The sequence below is a fragment of the Mustela putorius genome, unplaced genomic scaffold (assembly GCF_011764305.1).
Source record: "Mustela putorius furo isolate JIRA1106 unplaced genomic scaffold, ASM1176430v1.1 tig00001584_pilon_pilon_pilon, whole genome shotgun sequence".
NCBI lineage: Eukaryota > Metazoa > Chordata > Mammalia > Carnivora > Mustelidae > Mustela > Mustela putorius.
In genome coordinates, this window is record NW_025421806.1 from 1180740 (window position 1) to 1202002 (window position 21263).

The 21263-nt window shown below is 50.3% G+C and overlaps 1 protein-coding gene across 1 annotated transcript in view; it reads left to right on the forward strand.

The window, feature by feature from the left end:
• The first annotated feature begins 925 nt into the window (after positions 1–925).
• AQP7 (aquaporin 7) overlaps positions 926–21263 on the forward strand; it is a 42990-nt gene continuing 22652 nt past the window's right edge. The window contains exons 1-2 of the mRNA XM_013062933.2: positions 926–1167; positions 2108–2298. The gene's annotated coding sequence lies outside the window, so the exon portion shown is untranslated. The remainder of the gene's footprint in view (positions 1168–2107; positions 2299–21263) is intronic.

Below are 21263 nucleotides of genomic sequence, written 5' to 3' on the forward strand. Positions count from 1 at the left end.
CTCAGTTTCCTATGAATTGGGAGATACCGAGTCGAGGAGGTAGTGAAAGATTAAGTCATGAAAAGCACTTAGCAGAGTGACCAGCAGAGAGCAAATAGTCAATAAATGTCACCTTAAGATTTTTCCAGCAGAATTGGGGAGGAAGGGATGGTGGTGGTGGAGAGATGCTGAAGGCTGTTTTTTAAAGGTCACTGAATTCAACATCCTCTTCCGCCTCAGATTCTTTCCACGGCTTCTGAATTTCTCTGAGACGGGGAGGAGGAATGGGGGTGATGGTTTGCTGTGCTCTGACTTGAGGGGCCTTTCCAAGAGGGATCAAAGGGAAACAAGAGGGTCACATGCATAGGTGAAGGGGAACGGGCAGCTCAAAGAATGTGTTAGATGGAGGGTGAGACGGGCCTGAGAAGGGGTGGGGCCTGATTAGGTCCCGAGCAGGAAGTCAGGGCAGGGGCTGGCAGGGGCAGCAGTGTGCGTTTTGCGACCCCTCCCGACGTGGGAGGGAACCGTCCCCCGTCCCCACTCCTGTCCAGGTGCGTTTTGCGACCCCTCCCGGCGTGGGAGGGAACCGTCCCCCGTCCCCACTCCTGTCCAGGCTCTGCCTCTCAATAGCTCTAGCTGATAACAAGTCAAAGAAATGTCTTCATCTAGTTTAGGAAAGTATTTTAATCCACTTTCCAGGGTGGGTTTGGAGGGAGTATCACCTTGCCGGAGGGTAGACAGCCCACACCTCAGCTCGGTCCTTCCATCTGGACTCCTTTGAGGCCTCTTCACCGCTCACTTTGGAGTCACTTGTGTTTCTTTAAAGTTCTAACTTGTTTGTATAGAAATCAGCCTCCCTGAAACCTGAGCTCGGTTCCTGTTTCCTTGTGTGCCTGCCTGTGTGTGTGCACATGTGCGAGTGTGCATTTCTCAGTGTTTCTGGGTGTGGCTGGCTTTCAGTATCTTCTTATGTCTCTGTGGGTCTGTGGCTCTGGCCGACCATGTCTCTGCCCCTTTCTGTGTTTCTGTCACTGCCTGGCTCTTTGTGTCTGGGTCTTTCTTTGTGTACCTCTAAGTGAACATCTTGTGTACCTCAGCCCTTCTGTGTATAGCTTACTTAGGAGTGACTCTCCTGCCAGCCCAGTCCCGCTCGTCTGACCCCAGGGCATGCCTCCTCCTTAATTCCTGGTAATGAGCTCCCTCCTTGTTGCTAACTCTTTCCCCTTGATTTTGTTTGTCTGAAAACCTGGGTGGGGCTCCCCCAGGCTTGGGGAAGCTTGGGTGGGGTAGAGTTGGGTGGGGTGGGAAGGGGAGAGTAGGGACGACTCCACCCCAGGCAGAGACCCCAGAGGCCACAGGTGCCCTTGATCTTCCAAGGAAGGGGCTGTGGGGGTGTTAGCCTAGGCAAGGCCCTGAAAAGCCTCATTGGGAGGAGGGAGCCTGTGCTGGGGTGGGTCCCCGAGTTGTGGGCCAGGGAATGCTGGTAGTGTAAAGAGAGTAGAGGCTGAGGCACTGGGGCCCTCAGGGAGACTGAAGGGGGGCTCACTGTAGAACTCCTCTGAATCCTAAGTGGGTAGCAGCTGGGGGTGGCCTCCTCTGGGACTCAGTCTCACCTGAGGTCTCAGCCTTTGGTGCCAGGTTTATTTGAGGTAAAGGAGAGAGTGGCAGTGGGAACAGAGCTCTTTCTGGTCTCTTGGCTCCTTGGCTGTCCCAGAGTGGCATGAAGGGGAAACTGAGACCCAGAGTCTCACTCAGGATCTCAGAGCAGTGCGGCAAAGCCTGCATTAGAATCCAGTCTCCTGCCCCTAACATGGCTGCCTGCAGCCCCTTTCCCAGACAGCACTTTGCAATAGCTCAGGGAGCAAGGCTTCGGGTCCAGCTCCCCAGCCCTACCAAGCTATGGGACCTTAGGCATGTGGAGTTCTCTATTTCCCCCACATGTAATCTCTGTTCTATGTCGAAGGAGGCAGGAGTAGAGTGCACCCCCTGGGCCATCTTGCTGCTAGCTTACCTTGGCTTTGGCAAACTGGAGACATAGGCAGGAAACCAGAGGGCAGGGCCTTCACACTTTTTCCTGAGCTTTCACTGCATCCCAGTAACACTGCTCTGTTTGGCTGCCTGCTCTCAGTCCTCAGGCTAGTTCGTTCCTCTGACCCTGATGGTGCCTCTGAATGTCGTCCCATCCACAAGCTCACGTCAACGAGGCCCTCTGAGGATACCCTGTTCCTGCTGGATCCCCAACAGAGTCCCCCTCTCTGCTCTTCAGTTTCTTCAGCGGTACAATGCGGATAGTAACAGTCCCTCACCGGGTTGCACGAGGTAAGGATTAAGTGAGTAATGTCTATATACAACAATGCCAGATGCAGAGGTAACTGCTTCAGAATGTAAAACAATATTATTATGACTGTTATTCTCATGCTTCCTTGTGAGCTCCCTGTATACTGTGGGGGAGGGAATGTGTGAAGCCAAGGTTGGTTTGGAGAGAAACGCCTGACTTTAAAGGCCCTCTCTTCCAGCTCCAGGCTGTTAGCCATCTGTGAGGCCTTAGTCAGCCAGGGGTCTAGCTTCAGTCCCTCCAACTCTCTTGGACCCAGCTTTCCCTGAGAAGACTGGGGTGAGGGGAGATGGAAGCCAGAGCCCCCTTCCCACCCCGGCTCTTCTCCCGAAAACTTAGGCTTCTGAGAAATGGAGAGGTGACTTTCTCTATCATCTTGTGGGGCTTCAGGAAGCTGATAAGGGTTGAGAGTGGTTGTAACAATGAATTAGGGGATCAGAGGGTGGTATATTTGGGATCAGGGAAGAGAGTCAATCCTGGGGAGGTTGAATCCCAGGGGGAAGCAAAATCCCAATCTGTGTTTCCTAATCTTGTCTCACAACCTTATCAGGAAGTCCCACCTCAGGTCTCACTGCTGGCTTGCTTCAGCTACTCAAGAATGAGGCAGACCAGGACAATTAGCATGATCGAGGGGGGCCTTTGCTAGCTCTTACTAGCGCACTGGGAGTTCCAGCAGCTTTGGGAGTAGGGAAAGAGTCTTGGATACTCTCAATGCCCAGCAGGCCCCAGGGGTGGGGGTAGGAGGCACCAATGGGGAGGGCACTGGCCAAGTTTGCCAGTGGGATGAGGTTATGAGTAGGCTTAAAGAGACTCACCTGATTCATTTTGGGGTCTCTTCCCTTGACCATATGGTCCCTTCATTTGTCAGAATGAGGTTTGGTGTGGTGTAGAAAAGGGGTAAATGTTACCTTTCCCATCCCTAGAGCTCTCTGGGGACAAAGCCTTTAACTAGATTAATCACCTTGATCAGCTCCAATTTCTTGCTGTGGTGCTGTGGTGTATTCCCACCATCCTCTACCCTCTGAGTTTTTCTGGAAGCCTGAGACTAGTGATAGGCCTTTGCCAGGCTTCCTCACTGCTCTCAGGACCAAGGAGGCCTCTCTGGGAGAGGCTGGGTGAGGGGAGAAATAACTCTGAGAGCCCCGATAATCATCTGGACATGGTCCACCTCTTGTCTCTACGGAGACGCCCCCCCCCCAATAGCCAAGGGCGCCCCTGGAATGTCCACCCACCTCCCTCATCCTCTGCCTCTCTGCTCAGGGTCACTGCCAGGGCCTGGCCGGAAATGGGCTGAGGGAGGGGAGGAGGTGGGCTGGCCCAAGTTGGGAGGCAGGCTGCTGGTCAGACAGAGCTCTTTTCCTGGTAGAGGCAGCCTTTAGCTTATGGATCCATAGATATGGATCCTTAGTTCCATGTCAGGAATGGAAAGGGGAGAGTGACCCCTGCCTGTGGATAAAATCTTCCCTTTAGGGGTGCCTGTGGCTCAGTGGGTTAAAGCCTCTGCCTTTAGCTCAGGTCATGATCCCAGGGTCCTGGGATTGATGGAGCCCTGCATCGGGCTCTCTGCTCAGCAGGGAGCCTGCTTCTTCCTCTCTCTCTGCCTGCTTCTCTGACTACTTGTGATCTCTGTCTGTCAAATAAGTAAATGAAATCTTTAAAAAACAAAAATCTTTTCTTTATGGGAGTAAGGGTTTGAACGCAAGCCACTTTGGGCCCTTAGACATGCATGTGTGCCCACATACACATGAAGGTATGTCTGCTGTGCCTGGGGAAGACAGGGTCTGTGTTTACACTCACACAAACACATCATTTACACCCTCACTCACCAGCACCCCCCCACTCAATCCTTACTCAACCCATCTATACCTATGCATGCACACTCATACTCTGATTCACACTCAGCCAGGCACTCAGGTACTCAAACACACTTAGAACCACTTATGTGCAATCACGTATGCACATAATCGTATGGACACCATGTTTATACTCCATGTCTTTATCCTTTTTTTTTTTTTTTTTTTTTTTAGATTTCCATTTATTTCATTTGACAGAGAGAAATCACAAGTAGATGGAGAGGCAGGCAGAGAGAGAGAGAGAGAGGGAAGCAGGCTCCCTGCCAAGCAGAGAGCCCGATGCGGGACTCGATCCCAGGACCCCGAGATCATGACCCGAGCCGAAGGCAGCGGCTCAACCCACTGAGCCACCCAGGCGCCCCCAATGTCTTTATCCTTACACACACTCACAGTCATGAATGCTCACTTACTCTTAAACGCACACTTACCAACACTCACACTCAAATACACTCCTACTCGTGGGTCTCCAGGGGCCACACACCTGTGGATGAGGGCAGCAAAGGCAAAGGATGCATCTAGCAGCTGAAAGTGTTGGGGGGCAGAGGCGGTGCAGAGACGGGGGGCAGAGAGATCGGGGTCACAGGATGTGGGGTTGGTCAGGATGTGGAGTTCAGAAGCCTTTAGGTTTTGGGGTCACAACCCAGATTTTCAGAGCCACGGTTCAGGAGGCAGGAGGTTTAAAGAATGTGGCTGAGAGTCCCAGTGTGTAAGCAGGGCACACAGTAGCTGTTGACAAACACTGGCTGAGTAAGAGAACAGCAGGACTGACTAAAACTCTCCATTTCTAGCTAGTAGAGCCTCCTGTCCGTCTCACTGAAGTTTAGAATCCCAGGCAAGGAGACAGCGAGATGGCAAGGGCCATCTCAACCCCAGCAGTCAATGGGCCCACATCTTCTCCGGTAGTCTACACAGTAGGAGGCTGAGTATAGTTGTGAAGGCTCCTCCACACTGCAAGATGACTCAAGTACAGGTGACTTGGACAAAGCTACTGCATAGGCCCGCCCAGGCAGGGGTCCCTGGTCTCAGAGTACAGCTGTGGCTTCTTTTTCTTTTTTTTTCTCTCTCTCTTTTCTTTTTTTACAAGCTTTATTAATTTACTTTTTTTTTTAAAGATTTTATTTATTTTTTATGTATTTGACAGAGAGAGAGCTCACAAGTGGGCAGAGAGGCGGGCAGGGGGGCAGGGGAACAGGCTCCCTGCTGAGGAGAGAGCCTGACGAGGGGCTCAATCCCAAGCCTCTGAGATCATGACCTGAGCTGAAGGCAGAGGCCCAACCCACTGATTCACTCAGGCGCCCCTATTCATTTACCTTTTTTTTTTTTTTAAGATTTTACTTATTTATTTGACAGAGAGAGATCACAAGTAGGCAGAGAGAGAGAGAGAGAGAGAGAGAGGAGGAAGCAGGCTCCCTGCCAAGCAGAGAGCCCGATGCGGGACTCAATCCCAGGACCCTGGGATCACAACCCGAGCCGATGGCAGGGGCTTAACCCACTGAGCCAACCAGGTGCCCTGTTCATTTACTTTTTTAAGTAAGCTCTACTCCTAATGTGGGGCTTGAACTCCCAACCTCAAGAGTCACATGCTCTACTGTCTAAGCCAGGCACCCCTTTTAGCTTCTAAACCTAGAGAGACCCATCTGCCTGGGGATAAACAGAAAGTGACTAAGCTCTGGGCTGTCCCAGAGATTTGAGCCTATCCAGGAAAGAGGGGGACCTGTAGGAGTCTCTGGAGGTGTGCGGGATCAGGGAGACCCATAGAAATTCCACCCAGGGGCTCCTGGAACTGTCTCGTGTGTAATGTAGTGTCTCTGGTGTTTCTGCCAGAGGTCTTGGGTTTATTCCATTCATTTGCTTGTTTATTATTTCATCAAATAGTTGTTGAGGATCTTTTTTGTGCCAGGTTGTGGAAGGTAGCAAGAGTGCCAGAATGAACACGATGCATATGATACCAGGTAGGAAGTGTCTGGATGCAAAAAAAAAAAAAGTGGAATTCTGATTCAAAGTGGTGTAGGCAACGGCGCTAACGCACTGGCTTACATAACTGAAAAGTCAGAGGAAACTTCAGGTGAGGCTTATTCTAGCACCCAGGTCCTTTCTCTCTCCCACAGCATCAGCCTCACTGGAAGCCTTCCAGCAGGGAAGAGGGAACATGGGCCTTGGCTTCTCCACGGTGGCACCTCTGTCCCAGCACCTCATCCTATCCAGCTTCCTGGCCTCTGGCCACATCCCCGGTTTTCTTAACTTTCTCATCTCCCCTCCTCACTTTCTGCCCCTTGGCATACTCTCAGTTTTGTTTTGTTTTGCCCAAGTATTCAACTGAGCAAATGGCAAAAGGGTCACCAGCTCAGGGTCCGAGGTTTCCTTTAATGGGACCCACTTTCCTTAGGTTTTGAAAAGCAGTTTGTAGCCCCTTCCCCACCCCAGCCCCCATCACAAGGGAATAGCACGCTCTCTCTCGATGATGATGATGATGATGACTGCTATTGACATATCTATTCCCCAGACCAAGCTTCATGGAGACAGGAACCGAAGGTCTGGTTGGAAAAGCTAGCCCCTTGTATGCTGCAGGGGGCTCAACAAATATTTGTGGGATGAGTGGGTGGGGTTATTCAGACACCCCCATCCTGAAGCCCACCTTCCTTTCTCTCTCTTTCCAGGGAATGGTTATGACAAAACTTTCGAAGCCCCAGAAACTTTTAATGGGGTTAGCTGTGGCAGATTCTAGTGGAATACACCTGGCTAGGGCACTTGTGGCAAAAGTTGTGTTCTCCAAGGAGAGGAAGGTTAGTAGTTCTCGATGGACATCAGATTGGTATGGATGTGAACCCAGGGGGGGAGGAGGCAGAGATGACGCTAAGGTTCCATACTTAGGTCCCTTGATAGGCCTGGACATAGCCTGGGAGGGCATCCAGCCAGCCTCTTTGGCACTGGCTATGCCTGCAGATCTTATCTGGGACCAGGCTGTTGCGTGGTACTGAGTCATTGGACCTGCGGCCTAAGAAACAGTTCTGGTGTTGAAATGGGCCCAGAGGAGGGAGTGGAGTGGGTGTCTCTAATTTGCCACCATCAAAGACATCATCACCACTCATGCTTCCTGTCATCCCTGGGTCACCTTCATGGTCATCACTCATCTCTGACCTTGTCACTCATTTGTCACCCTCACTATCACCCCTGCATCACAACCACTGGTCCTTTCTTAACCATGCTGCCACTTGACCCAGTTCCCATCCCTGTGTTACCTTCTTTAGCAAGCCACCATCCCTGTCCCCTCCTCGTTCTCAAGGCTCTTGCTATCTGAACCAACCCTGTCTTCTTTATCAACTGCCTCTACCCCAAACCTGTTACTGGCTAGTTCCACTCCCATCTCACCTGTCACCCTGATGTCACCACCTGTCCCTGTCATCCTCATCACCTTTGTCACCACACCCTCCACCACCTGTCCCAGTTTTGCCCATCACCTTTAAGTCTTTGGACTATAGTTGGCTCCCCTGTCTCCTCTGTTGGTTCACCAGCACTGTCCATCTCTGCCTCCCCGCTGTCGCTACCATCAACATCCTTCTTCTCTCTAGCTCCTCTTCTAGGTCCCCAGATGGGCTTTCCCCTCTGGTATAGATATCCTCAACATGTGTGCCTAGAAGCCTTTGCCCCGGCCTTTCCAGTCTCCAGCCTCCTCTGGGCTTCCCTAGCTGGGACTGCCATGCTGCTTCCCTGCACGCTCTGCCCTGACACTTGGCTTCATTTCACTCCTAGGGTAGCCAGACCTGGGGGCCTGGCACTTACTCCTAGGGTATCAAAAGCGTACTGTCGGGAGCCTTGCCAGGAAACCCTGACTCTTCTCTACCTGCACCCATGACATTTGGCAATGTTTCCACCCAGCCTGGCCATAAAATCTCCATTTATTTTATTTTATTTTTTTAAAAGATTTTATTTATTTATTTGACAGAGAGAGATCACAAGTAGGCAGAGAGGCAGGCAGAGAGAGAGGAAGGGAAGCAGGCTCCCCGCTGAGCAGAGAGCCCGATGCGGGACTCGATCCCAGCACCCCGAGATCATGACCTGAGCCGAAGGCAGCGGCCCAACCCACTGAGCCACCCAGGCGCCCCAAAATCTCCATTTATTAAATTGATTATTATTTCCCTTTTAGAGTTCCCTGATGCCCCCTCAAACTGTCATTTATCCCCTTATAATACATTCTCATGGCCCCCCAGTACCTTATCATATCACACTTAGGATCAACTGCTTATTTGTATAATCGGAAGGCTGTCTTGCCCACCAGAGAAGGACACTCTGGGAAGGCAGGAACCTTGTCTGTCTAGGCTGCTGCCAGTCCCCAGAGCCTGGCACAGTGCCTCCCTTCTGGTAGGGGCTCAGTGAATGTCTGTTGAGTGAATAAATACTATTAATTGAGTACTTAACAGTACCAGATACAGTGGTAACTGCTGTATACATACTAACGTTCATTCTCTGTCATGTTTTGGTCTCCCTTTTCACTTTATTTGCTTTTGGGCATTTCAAGGGTTTTTTAGCTGATTTGGCACAAGCTATTTTGACAAAGTTCAAGCAGAGAAGCACATTTCCAGTTACTCATCAGAAAGTGAGGACACTTAGAGAAAGTTAGTTACTCACAGAACAAGGAAAAACACTTCCTTGTAATTAGGGCAAAGAGAATTGCAACTTGTAAGGTAACCTCTTGATTTCATTCTTCTGCTCTCTGAGGGAGGTAGGAGAAGCTGGGGGCTAAGGTGAGGGGGCTGGGGAGTACCTGAAGAAGATCCCTTCTCATCTCCAGAAAGCAAGAATTAGATCCTCACCTTACACCATTAAACTGCTGTGTGTGTGTGTTTTTATTTTTATTTTATTTTATTTTTATTTTTTTATTTTTTTTACTTATTTGACAGACAGAGATCACAAGTAGGCAGAGAAATAGGCAGAGAGAGAGAGAGGAAGGGAAGCAGACTCCCTGCTGAGCAGAGAGCCCGACTCGGGGCTCGATCCCAGGACCCCGGGATCATGACCCGAGTAGAAGGCAGAGGTTTTAACCCACTGAGCCACCCAGGCACCCCTGTGTGTGTGTTTTTAAAGATTTATTTATTTGGGGCACCTGGGTGGCTCAGCTGTTGAGCATCTGCCTTCGGCTCAGGTCATGATCCCAGGGTCCTGGGATCGAGCCCCACAATGGGCTCCCTGCTCGAAGGGAAGCCTGCTTCTCCCTCTGCCACTCCCCCTACTTGTATTCCCTCTCTTGCTGTATCTCTCTGCCAAATAAATAAAATCTAAAAGAAAGAAAGAAAGAACAGATTTATTTATTTGAGAGAGAGAGAAGGGGAGGGGCAGAGGGAGCGTCTTAAGCAGACTCTGTGCTGAGTGGAGCCCAATGTGGGGCTCAGTCACAAGACCCTGAGATCACCACCTGAGCTGAAACCAAGAGTCAGTTGCTTAACCAAATGGGCCACCCAGGTGCCCCCAAACTGATGATTTTTTTTTAAAGATTTTATTTATTTATTTGACAGACAAAGATCGCAAGTAGGCAGAGAGAAAGAGGAGGAAGCAGGCTCCCCACTGAGCAGAGAGCCCAAAGCAGGGCTCGATTCCAGGACCCTGAGATCATGACCTGAGCCAAAGGCAGAGGCTTTAACCCACCTGAGCCACCCAGGTACCCCCTGATGATTTTTTTTTAAAAGATTTTATTTAAAAATAAAAAAGGTTTTATTTATTTATTTGACAGACAGAGATCACAAGTAGGCAGAGAGGCAGGCAGGGAGAAAGAGGAGTAAGCAGGCTCCCCACTGAGCAGAGAGCCCGATGTGGGGCTCGATCCCAGGATCATGACCTGAGCCAAAGGCAGAAGCTTTAACCCACTGAGCCACCCAGGTGCTCCCAAACTGATGATTTTTAAGAGATAAATAAAAAAGTGTTAAAATAAAGCTGGATGTTTCTTATATTCTTTGTCCCAGTTATTTCATCCCTGGGAATTTATCCCTGGGAAAATAACTAGAGATGTACACAAAGCCTTTGTCCAAAAATCTTCATTGCAATGCTGTCTATACCACTGAAACATTGAAATACAAATATGTATTTATGAATGAAAAATATATAAATTTTAAAAGTTGAAAAGACAGATGAAATAAAGTGTGGTCTGACTTTTAGTTACTGAAATCATGGTCTTGAAGAGTTCATTATTCTATAACCATGGCATTCAGTGAAAAGGGCATCATATGAACAGGCATCCGCAGAACTGTTTTCAGTTATATCAACAGAGTACTCAGAAAGATCAAAGCATGAAAAGGAGTGAAAGGATTAATAGGTATTGTGTGGTTTCTGAATTGTCAGTAGTTTATTTTTATTTCTTGTAGTTATCACCTATCTATGATTATCATTATCACTTTGATAATAAAACTTATGCATTTGTAAAAATAACAAGGGGCACCTGGGTGGCTCAGTTGGTGAGCGGCTGCCTTGGGTTCAGGTCGTGATCTCAGGATCCTGGGATCGAGCCCCTGGCTGGGGGCTCCCTGCTCAGCAGGGAGTTTGCTTCTCCCTCTCCCTCTGTTTCCAAATAAGTAAACAAAATCTTTATAAAACAACAACAGCAAGGAGGCAAGAATAATGTTTTATGTGAAAGTGTCAGTAGTTTATAGCCCTGTATTATTTTTTGATTTACTAGATTGTCAATCCTAGGAGGCCAGGCTACTTGTCTATTTCTCAGTAGCAGACCTGAAGGAGAGAATGACTGGTAAAGTGTGATGGAGTTAATGAAATGTACTTTTCTGGGACCACATCTCTCACTAACTTTTTTCCTTTTTTTCTATTTTTAAAGATTTCATTTTTAACTGATCTCTACACCCACCCTGGGACTTGAACTCACAACCCTGAGATCAAGAGTGGCATGCTTCACCACCTGAGCCATTTGGGGACTGTTCACTAATTTTCATCTTGATTCTTCAGAATAACCCCTTCCTACCCAGAAAGAGTGTTTTGGGGGCTGCCTTGATCAGCAAAACCAAAAACCCTCACACACGTGACGGCACATTGAAAAAAGCAATGCGAATTTGAGCAATTCTTATCAGAAATATGAAAACAAGACCTGATTATGCACTAAACCTGCCCCTCCTTCTTTGTTCCTGGTTCAGAGCAGGGCACTACCCAGCCAGAAACCCGGAGTCACCCACACCTCCTGCTCCCGCACTCCCGCAGTCCATCACACTACGGCACTTCAGGGCAGCCCAAACCCTTTCCCATAGTTAATGCCACTCCCTGTTGCAGCCTGGGCTTCCTGCCTTCATCAAGCCCAGCTGCCTCCTGACCAAGTTTCTCTGCTCCACTCTTGCTCTTCCCACCCAAATTCATGCCTTACAACCTACGGCCATGCTGAGCTTTCTAATACTCTGATCCACTCTGTCATTCCCCTGTTTACAGCCCTTCAGTGGCTCGCCATCACTCTCAGGAGCAAGTACAAGATGGCTCACGATCTGGTTCAAGCCACCGCTGTCATCACCGTGCTTCCCCCCATCTGGCCACACAGAATTTCTCTGGGTGATGGTTCCTCCGGACCTTTGCATGAGTTGTCCCTTTTCCTGGGGAAAATGATCCTTTCTGTCCCACACTTCCCTGTCTGGCTAACTCCTTCTCAGCTCTCAGTTGTTAAAGTGGATGTCCCTTCCTCCATGCACTCGGTTCTGTCCCCCTCTTCTCAACTCCCACAGGCTTCTGTGCTTACTGCCTCTGCTATCTGCATTGTACCTTCTTATTTTACTCACCATCTTCCCTGTGTGCCTTGGAATCCCTCCAGCTCTGGGACTGCAACTAGCTCTCCGTTGCAAATAGGCACCTCACCATGGTGGGGCTTCCATGGCTGTTGATGAATGAATGAATGACAAATAAATCTAATACTCTTGTAAGAATTGGTTAATATTTCTTTTTTTTTTTTTAAGATTTTATTTATTTATTTGGCAGAGATCACAAGTAGGCAGAGAGGCAGGCAGAGAGAAAGAGGAGGAAGCAGGCTCCCCGATGAGCAGAGAGCCCGATGCAGGGCTCCATCCCAGGACCCCGGAATCATGATCTGAGCCAAAGGCAGAAGAGGCTTTAACCCACTGAGCCACCCAGGTGCCCCTGGTTAATATTTCTAATATGCATAGGAGCAGACATTCAGAAAAAGATGTCCTAAAAGGACCCATAAATTCTACCAAGGAGGTGAAACTGTCTTATGATCAAAGAAATACTGTGGATTTGATAGACCAGAATCGAGGGTCAATCTGTATTTAGGAACAGTGGGAGGGAGCTCTGGGAGTGGTCCATCCCATCTGACATTGTTTTAGGATTACTGTTGTTGGTGATGAGAAGCAGCAAGATTGCTTTTAATCAGGGGCACCTGGGTGGCTCAGTTGGTTAAGCAGCTGCCTTGGGCTCAGGTCATGATCCCAGCGTCCTGGGATCGAGTCCCACATGGGGCTCCTTGCTTGGCAGGGAGCCTGCTTCTCCCTCTCCCTCTGCCTCTGCCTGTCACTCTGTCTGCCTGTGCCTCTCTCCCTCTCTCTGATAAATAAATAAAATCTTTTTTTAAAAAATTGCTTTTAATCAGTTTTACTGTTTTTAAATTGTCTGCTGCTGATACACCCTTCCTGCTTGTCCCCAGCTCGGACTGCTTCCACCCTGTCCCCATGTAGTATGCCACTGGTAAGAAATCCCGATTACGGCGTGACCCATCCGTTGATTTTCCTTCCTTCATTTATTTATTTATTTTAAAGATTATATTTATTTATTTGAGAGAGAGAGAGAGAGTGAGAGAGGGAACACAAGCAGAGGGAGGGAGTGGGAGATGGAGAAAAAGGCATCCTGCCGAGCAGGGAGCCCGATGTGGGGCTCAATCCCAGGATCCTGGGATCATGACCTGAGCCGAAGGCAGACTTAACAACTGAGCCACCCAGGCGCCCCTGTTTTCCTCCCTTCAGCTCAGAGCCGGGAGTAATTTCAGAGGTGTCCAACCTCTCAAAACTCCGCTGGGCATTGTTGTCCTTGACCAGAGTTGGGACCCTTCTGTGACTCTTCTGGAACCCAGCTTCCTCAGGGGAACCCTCTAAGTCTGTGACAAGGAGGCAGAGATGGGGGACTATGCATGGGGTCCAGCCCCAGATCCAGCCCTGTCCTTCCACAAACACCCTTGAGGCCTTGGGCTGGTCTCAGGGCCCATGTTCTCTAGTCCTTCATGGCTTTACTTTGCCCACTCATAAAACTGGGGCATTTAGTGACCTGGGCCCTGGGGTCCTTCATGAACTTCCCAAGCTGAGAAAGGGATGCCAGCCATGGGCATTTGCTCCCTCAGGCTCCCTCTTTCTGTTCCTCTCTCTAACTTGAGTGAGACATTCAACCACCTGGGACTCACTAGTTTGGGTGTGTCACCTAGCAGGACGGCGGGCGAGTCTGGACAGGTGGACAGTGGAGCCTGGGCTCCAGGATGGGGTGTGTGTATGTGTCGTGGAGACTGGGTAGACGAGGTGTATCCCAGGCAAAGGTCAAGGATGGGAGAGGTGGCTCCAGCAGGCCGGCTGCCCTTTCTTGGTGACAGCCTTCAGGAACTGCAGAGACAGAAGCTGGGTTGGGCCAGGCCCTGGCTCTGCCATGCAGCTAGGGGGTGGAGAACAGCCCTTTAGTGAGGTCACTTCTAGGGTGGGAGCCAAGGGCCCTTTCTGGGAAGGAAAGGTGATGTCATGAATGCAGAAGGGATTCAGGTTAGACTGCAGGAGGGGCAGGTGATGGTGGATCAGGGAACGTGAGGTGCCTTTAATTAAGCTGTTTCCCAGAAGGGAGGGGAAGAGCTCTGCTATCTAGCCCCTCCATGGGAGAGAGGACTGTCTTGTCAGTAGGCAGGGGAGACAGAATGAGACAGTAGACAGAATGAGCTGGGGAACAAGATAGCCTGTAGCCCTTAGCCAGGTTTGTGGAATTCATAGCTGAAGAGGAAGTCCTGGGACATCTAGGGCTTGGGTCAGACACCTGCCAGCCCTGGATCTCAGTCGTTCCTCTCAGTGAAATGGAGAGAACCTTCTTGGTCCTTTGCCTACCAAAGACAAAGTGTCCCCTAACCTGGTCACAGAAGACCAGGGATCTCTGTTACACATTACTTGTGAAGTCCTGGGAGCTAAGAGAAAACTCAGCTGAAATTTGGACTAAGGACGGTGGAGATGGGGGAGCCTGGACCTTCTGGGGGCAGAGTGGTGCCTTTGCATGCAAGCACCTGCAAGCTCCCCAACAGCTAGGGAACATTCTTACCCGGTCTTCCCAGACATTCTGAGCCCCCAATGAAGTCGCTATCATCAGATCCCCACTTCCCTAACCCTGTCTCTTTCCCCCAGTGTCCCTCTGCAAGGCTCCTCAGCCCCTCCTGGTTGCATTCCATGAACATTGATTGAGTGCCTTCTATCTGCCAGGCATTTTCGAAGCCCTAGGGATTCAGAGGTGAACGAGATAGTTGGTCCTGGTGCTCCGCCACCCAGAGGGAAAAAAAGCCAGAAAGTGAAGGAGGTAGCTTAGCCTTCACTGGCCATGAAAGAAAGAAGCGAACATGACTGTGGGAACCCAAAGGAGGCCCCACGTCCACCCTAGGAAAGGTCGGGGCAGAGGTAACGGACCAAGTCTAGGAGGGCCGGCTGGCCTTTGATGGGGAGGCTTTGGGGGATGGGCGGGGCAGAGTCTGGAACCATCCCAACAGGCTCACAAGAGTGGTTCCAGGAATTTTTACAAACCGCTTACTAAACACAGCCATTATTAAACATTAAATTATATAAATTATTTATTTTTAATATTTAATTTTATTTACTTATTTTTAAGATTTTATTTATTTGACAGATAGATCACAAGTAGGCAGAGAGACAGGCAGAGAGAGAGGAGGAAGCAGGCTCCCCGCTGAGTAGAGAGCCCGATGTGGGGCTCCATCTCAGCACCCTGGGATCATGACGTGAGCGGAAGGCAGAGGCTTAACCCACTGAGCCACCCAGGCGCCCCTATTTTTAATAATTAATTTTTAAAAAGATTTGAGTGAGAGAGAGTACACGAGCATGAGCAGGGGAAAGGGCAGAGGGAAAGAGAGAGAGAGGAGATCTCCAGCAGAGTCCCTGCTGAGCATGGAGCCTAACATGGGGAGGGACTTGGTACCAGGACCCTGAAGTTATGACCTGAGCCAAAATCAAGAGTCAGATGCTCAACCGACTGAGCCACCCAGGCATTGCTTAGGATTTTATTTTTCAGTAATCTCTATACTCACTGTGGGGCTGGAACTCACAAGACAGAGCTCAAGAGTTGTACCTGAGCCAGCAAGAACCCCTAAATATAAATTACTTAAAACAAAGGTAATAAACTCATCGCTTTCTAATTCTTACTGCATTTTACTATTGTGTATGCTCTTGTATTTACATCAATTGTAGTTTTTAAAAACTGTATTTATTTATTTATTTTATTTTACTTATTTATTTAAAAGATTTTATTTATTTATTTGAGAGAGAGACAGAGAGAGCACAAGCGGGTTGAGGGGCTGAGGGAGAGGGACAAGTAGACTCCAAGCTGAGCACAGAGCCCTTAGGTAGGACTTGATTCCAGCACCCTGAGATCATGGCCTTAGCCGAATTCAGACATTTAACCAACTGAGGCACCGTGGTGCCCCTTTACTTATTTATTTTTAAGTAATCTCTACACTCAATGTGGGGCTCAAGTTCATGACCCTGAGATCAAGAGTCGCATGTTCCATAGCCTGAGGCAGTCAGGCGCCCCTGTTTACATCAATTGCATCTTTAAGATGGAGAAGCTGTATAATGGTGCGCTGCTACTCACGTCTTCCCAACTCCTTGTTCAGTGACGTCATGTAGGCAGAGGAGGCAGCTGAGGCAGCTGAGGCAGCTGAGGCACAGAGAGGTTAAATAAGCACCAAGCAGCAGAGGGGGGATTGGAACCCAGGAGTCTTCAGAGGCTATCCTTCAACCACTAGAGGTCACATTTTCAGACTAGGAAAATAATGAGACCTAGAGTAATGTTGTTGGTTTTTTTTTTTTTTAAGATTTTATTTATTTATTTCACAGATGGAGAGATCACAAGTAGGCAGAGAGGCAGGCAGAGAGAGAGGAAAAAGCAGGCTCCCCGCTGAGCAGAGAGCCCGATGCGAGGCTCGATTTCGGGACCCTGAAACCATGACCTGAGCTGAAGGCAGATGCTGAACCCACTGAGCCACCCAGACGCCCCTAGAGTAATGTTTTTTATCTTAACGCACGCACAAAGTTGACTATATATTCACAGACATGCCTGGAATATAGTAGGACCTTGAGAACAGTCTTCAGAGCAGTGGGACTTGAGTTGGTGGTGATAACAGATTACGAGGAGCCAGGGAAGGGGGCATTTACTAGGCTCCCCCATTTGTTGGGTGTTACACTCACATGTGCTACTCTGCCCTTATGTTCTCTGTTTGTGGACTGTGCCTCCATCCTCAGGGAGCTTGAATTCTCAGGGACATATCCCCTGAGCAGGAATACAAAGGGCCGGGGGCACCTGGGTGGCTCCGTTGTTAAGCGTCTGCCTTTGGCTCAGGTCATGATCCGGGGGTCCTGGGATGGAGCCCCACATTGGGCTCCCTGCTCATCAAGGAGTCTGCTTCTCCCTCTCTGTCTGATCCCTCCCTCTGCTTGTGCTCTCTCTCTCTCTCTCAAATACATAAAGAAAATCTTAAACAACAACAACAAAAAGGAGTACACAGGAGGGAGAGGGCAGTGAGACTGCCCAGGCCCAGAGTGGGGCTCTCGGCTCAAGTATATACAGCTAAGAGGAGCGAGAGGTGTGAATTATGACGGACAGAGAGGGTTCCTGTGCAGGGGCATAGATGGAAGGCTTGGGTTTGGACAGGGGAGAGGAGAGCCAGTAGGTCCTGCTACCATCTTGGTTTTTCCCACGCCTGTATGGCAGAAGTTCTATGGTAGCCTTCGAGGCACAGTGACAGACAACTCAGCTGCAGATACATATATAAAAATATTGTTTATATATATAAAGTTGAAATTTGAAAGGAATAGAGGTGTTTTCTGGGGGAAATGGGGGATTGGGGTTTGCTGGAGGCAGGTGGCAGGGCGGACCCCATGCAGGGTGTTGGTCCCCTGAGGCCACATCTGTCAGCTTGGGGCTTCCCATTCTGCTGGCTCAGCAGGTCCCACAGGTTGGCAGGTGACTCACGGCTCACCCTCATATGACCTTGGTCCAGGAAGGGGCAGGGGGTGTATGGAATGGAGCCCTTGTGTGCTCCTGTGTGTAGGGTATATTCTGTGTTATGCGCTTGTGTGTGAGATGCGTGCCCATGTCTGATTATGTATATGGGCTGCTAAGTCCCTGGGCACACAGCCACACAGAGCCACACAGAAATGTGGGCCATAGGTGTGGAGGGTGGGCACATTATGAGGCAGGAGTGATGTGGGGGAGCACATAGGTTTCCCTAGAACACATGTGCATGGGTGCAGGTCTCTCCCTGAAAGAGAAATGCAGCTTCAGAGCCACCAGAGGAGGCTTGGGTGGTTGGCAGGTGAGAAGGGTTCTCTGGTGACAGCTCATCCACGCCGAGGAGGGCTTGGTGGAGCCAGCTGGCAGGGCCGGGCAGTCTAAGCCCATGGTGACAGCAGTGGTTTTCCCTAAGCTTATCCCTTAAGCTCCTGGCTGCAGGCCAGGGTGGCTCCCCCATCTTAGCCCTGAGAGGACATGCACACCCTACATGCCACACATGGAGGTCAGGAGCAGTGAGTGTGATGGGTGGGCACTGAGCCAGAGCTTTCTCTCATCCTCTGAGGGCAGGAAGGACAGAGGGTCTGTGTGACGTCTGCTCTGTTGGGATATGAGGAAGGCATGTCAGCCCTGGGCTGCCCGTGCCCCTGGTTTGGGTGGCACTGTGTGTGCTGACATGCAGTGTATGTGTGTACCCATGTCTGGGTGTGCCGGCCCCTGCCCCAGTGCCCGGGCCCTTGGGCTGCCTTCCCATCATGCTCCACGATCTGAGAGATGCTTCAAGTGGGACAAAGGGCCTGGGCTAGGACCCGGGAGGCCGGGGTTCTCCTCCAGGTTTTCTCATAGTGACTTTGGAGAGGTCCCTTTGTCCTCTCTGGGGCTCAACTTTCTCATCGTAAAGCACAGAGGGGCAATAATCCCTCCAGGGCCACCTCTCGAGGCTGAGGCTGCTGGGTGACAAAACGTTTGGAAGGCCTGGTCTAGGGGCTTCACAAGGGGAAGGACAGCATTCCCTGTGTTGTTTAGCTGTAGGATTAGAGGGTGAAAGCAGGTAGCGACCTCTAGGGGACCTGCACCCTGCCCTACAAGGGGTGTTCAAACCTCCTGGGGAAGTGAGGTCTTTAGCGTTCCAGGGCTGAGCTTCAAAACCAATTAATGTTACAGGCTAAGACCTGCCCTTGGTGAGGCTGGGAAAGTCTGCCTACCCATCTCTGCACCTCCCAGCCCTGCCTGCCTGCTAAGGGAGGAAAAGCAGTGCCCCCTAGATGGAGGTTGGGAACCAGCTCACAGCTCACCCTCTCTTGTATTCCATCCCTTCTCTTCACTCCCTTCTCTTCACTCCCTGCCCACCCCCACCCCCCAGTCTCCACCCCCAGATTGCTGTCTTTCAGGTTCACACCTCCTGTGTTTAGAGTTTTTCATCCTGGGGCTGTAGGCTTAGCCAGAGCAGACAGACAGCACTAATGTCAACAACACAAAAAAGAAGCTGCACAGGAGATATACAAAAGAAAACTTGGAAGCTACAATGAAGGTGTGCAGGCTGGGCAGGATGGAGCCATGTGTCTCCCCTCACAGCAGCACCCTGGGGCTAAGGCTGGTCCTGCCAATATCTTATGGGTTATCTGAGGAGGGGGTTCATGGGGGTGCCTCCAGGGGACCCAGGTCAAAGAAGTGAGATGAGATCATCAGCAGGGGATTCTAGTGCTCAGACTAATGAGTGCTGTAAAAAGGATGTGGTGGCTGGGGAGAAGGGATGCTTCTGACTGCCCCCCCCCCCCCCCGCCCCGCAACAGTTGCTGCTACGTGGAGGCCAGGGTTGTGAGTGGAAGCAGGTAGGGATTCGGTTAACAGTCTAGAACATGAGCAGGATTGGAGTTGGGGCTCTGTGCCCTGCCCCAGCTGCTCACCTCAGGGCTCAGGATCCTGGAGCCACATTCCCGAGATTCCCAAAACATGCTCCCTTGCCCCACCCACAGGCATAGTCGCCCTCCCTGACAACCTATTCCTCTCCACTCAGGGTAGGTGGAGCTCAGTTCTCTTAACATATGTTTGTTGTGCACCTGCTAGGCACAATATGCTATCAGGCTGGGGCATCCCCAGCAGGCGGCCTGTCCCAGGCCCTGTCACGCCTGGATCCCCCAGATGCCTGGGAAGCTGACTGCTTATTGATGGAGCTAGTGATTGTAGGGTGCCTGGGGCAGCCCCGCCCCTAGACCCGAAAGGGCAACCAGGGAGTCAAGTCCAGGTTGCTGATTGGCCGGGCTGCCCTGGGAAGGGCGGAGAGACCAGACTCACCTGGCTGGAGCAGCCTGGAGTCTAAGTGGAAGTCCACAGGCTGTGGTCTTGCTGTCTGTGGAATGAGGGTCGTGTACTCCGCGCTCAGCCCTTCTGGCTTGGCCCTGGAGTCAGGCAAGAGTTGGTCAGGGCACACGGGTGAGGTGCAGGGTCGCTTTCTCAAACAGGCATCCTCTCCACCTCTCCACAGAGTGATTATTCTCTACCAGGCACTTGTCACGCCACCTACCAACTCAGTCTATTCTTCCAACGCCCCTTTGAGGTAAGGAGTAGTAGATCTCCATCGCACAGATGAAGACACACAAATGTCTTGCTCAAAGTCACCTAGCTCCAGTTAAGAAGCTGAACTGGAGGGGTGTCTGGGTGGCTCAGTTGTTAGGCATCTGCTTTGGCTCGGGTCATGATTCCAGGGTCCTGGGATCAAGCCCTGCATTGGGCTCCCTGCTCACTGGGGAGCCTGCTTCTCCCTCTTCCGCTCCCTCCACATGTATTCTCTTTCTATCAAATAAATACATAAAATCTTTTTTTTTTTTTTAAGATTTTTTATTTATTTGTCAGAGAGAGAGAGAGAGAGAGAGCGAGCACAGGCAGACAGAGAGGCAGGCAGAGTCAGAGGGAGAAGCAGGCTCCCTGCTGAGCAAGGAGCCCAATGTGGGACTCGATCCTAGGATGCTGGGATCACGACCTGAGCCAAAGGCAGCTGCTTAACCAACTGAGCCACCCAGGTGTCCCAATACATAAAATCTTAAAAAAAAGAAGAAGAAGAAGAAGCTGAACTGGATTCAAGCTCAGACCTGCTGCCCAGGTATAAACCTGAGCCATGAGCCATAACTTACCACCCAGATGGGGGAGGCCCCCCTCAATAGCCAAACCCCAAACCAGCCCCAGACTCAGGTTATAGAACAGGAGGTCCCTGGGTTTTCCACTGCTCTTTTCTGCCACCACCTCAGTCTTTCACCCCTCCCAGAAGGCATCGCCGATCCCGACTCCCCTCTTCATTATAATTATGCTGGTACCTGACACCCCACCATTATTAGATCCCTTCTTTTCTACTGTGGAAGGATTTTGAAGTTGATTAGGTAGAAATGAAAGAAGGGGAATGGTTGATGAGGAACTTGACAAGGGAGGGATCAGGCAGCATCTGTCTGGACCTACTGACTGGTCAGCCTCACCAAGCAATTGGACATTATCTCTGAATAGGACAGGAAAGAAAGCACAGAGCACTATCTACAGGGTAAAGGATCCTCTGCCCCTCTGCCTGCCCTTGACCCTAAATAAAATCACACCGTTAAAACTAACTTCCTGCATATTTTACAAAATGCAGGAGAAGGAGAAGTTAAATGGCAGCACAAAGAACCAACAAACAAAACCAGAACATGGACTTCCACAGAACCACGTTTACTCAACAAGTCAGTGACGTGAACAAATCAAAGGGAGATGGGGAGCAGCTGTTTAAGAGAGACCTTAACCCAGTGTAACGTGTGAGCTTTTTGGATCCTGACTCAAACCAACCAACAAATTAATGCATAGAGACATTTTGAAATAATTGTGGGGACTCT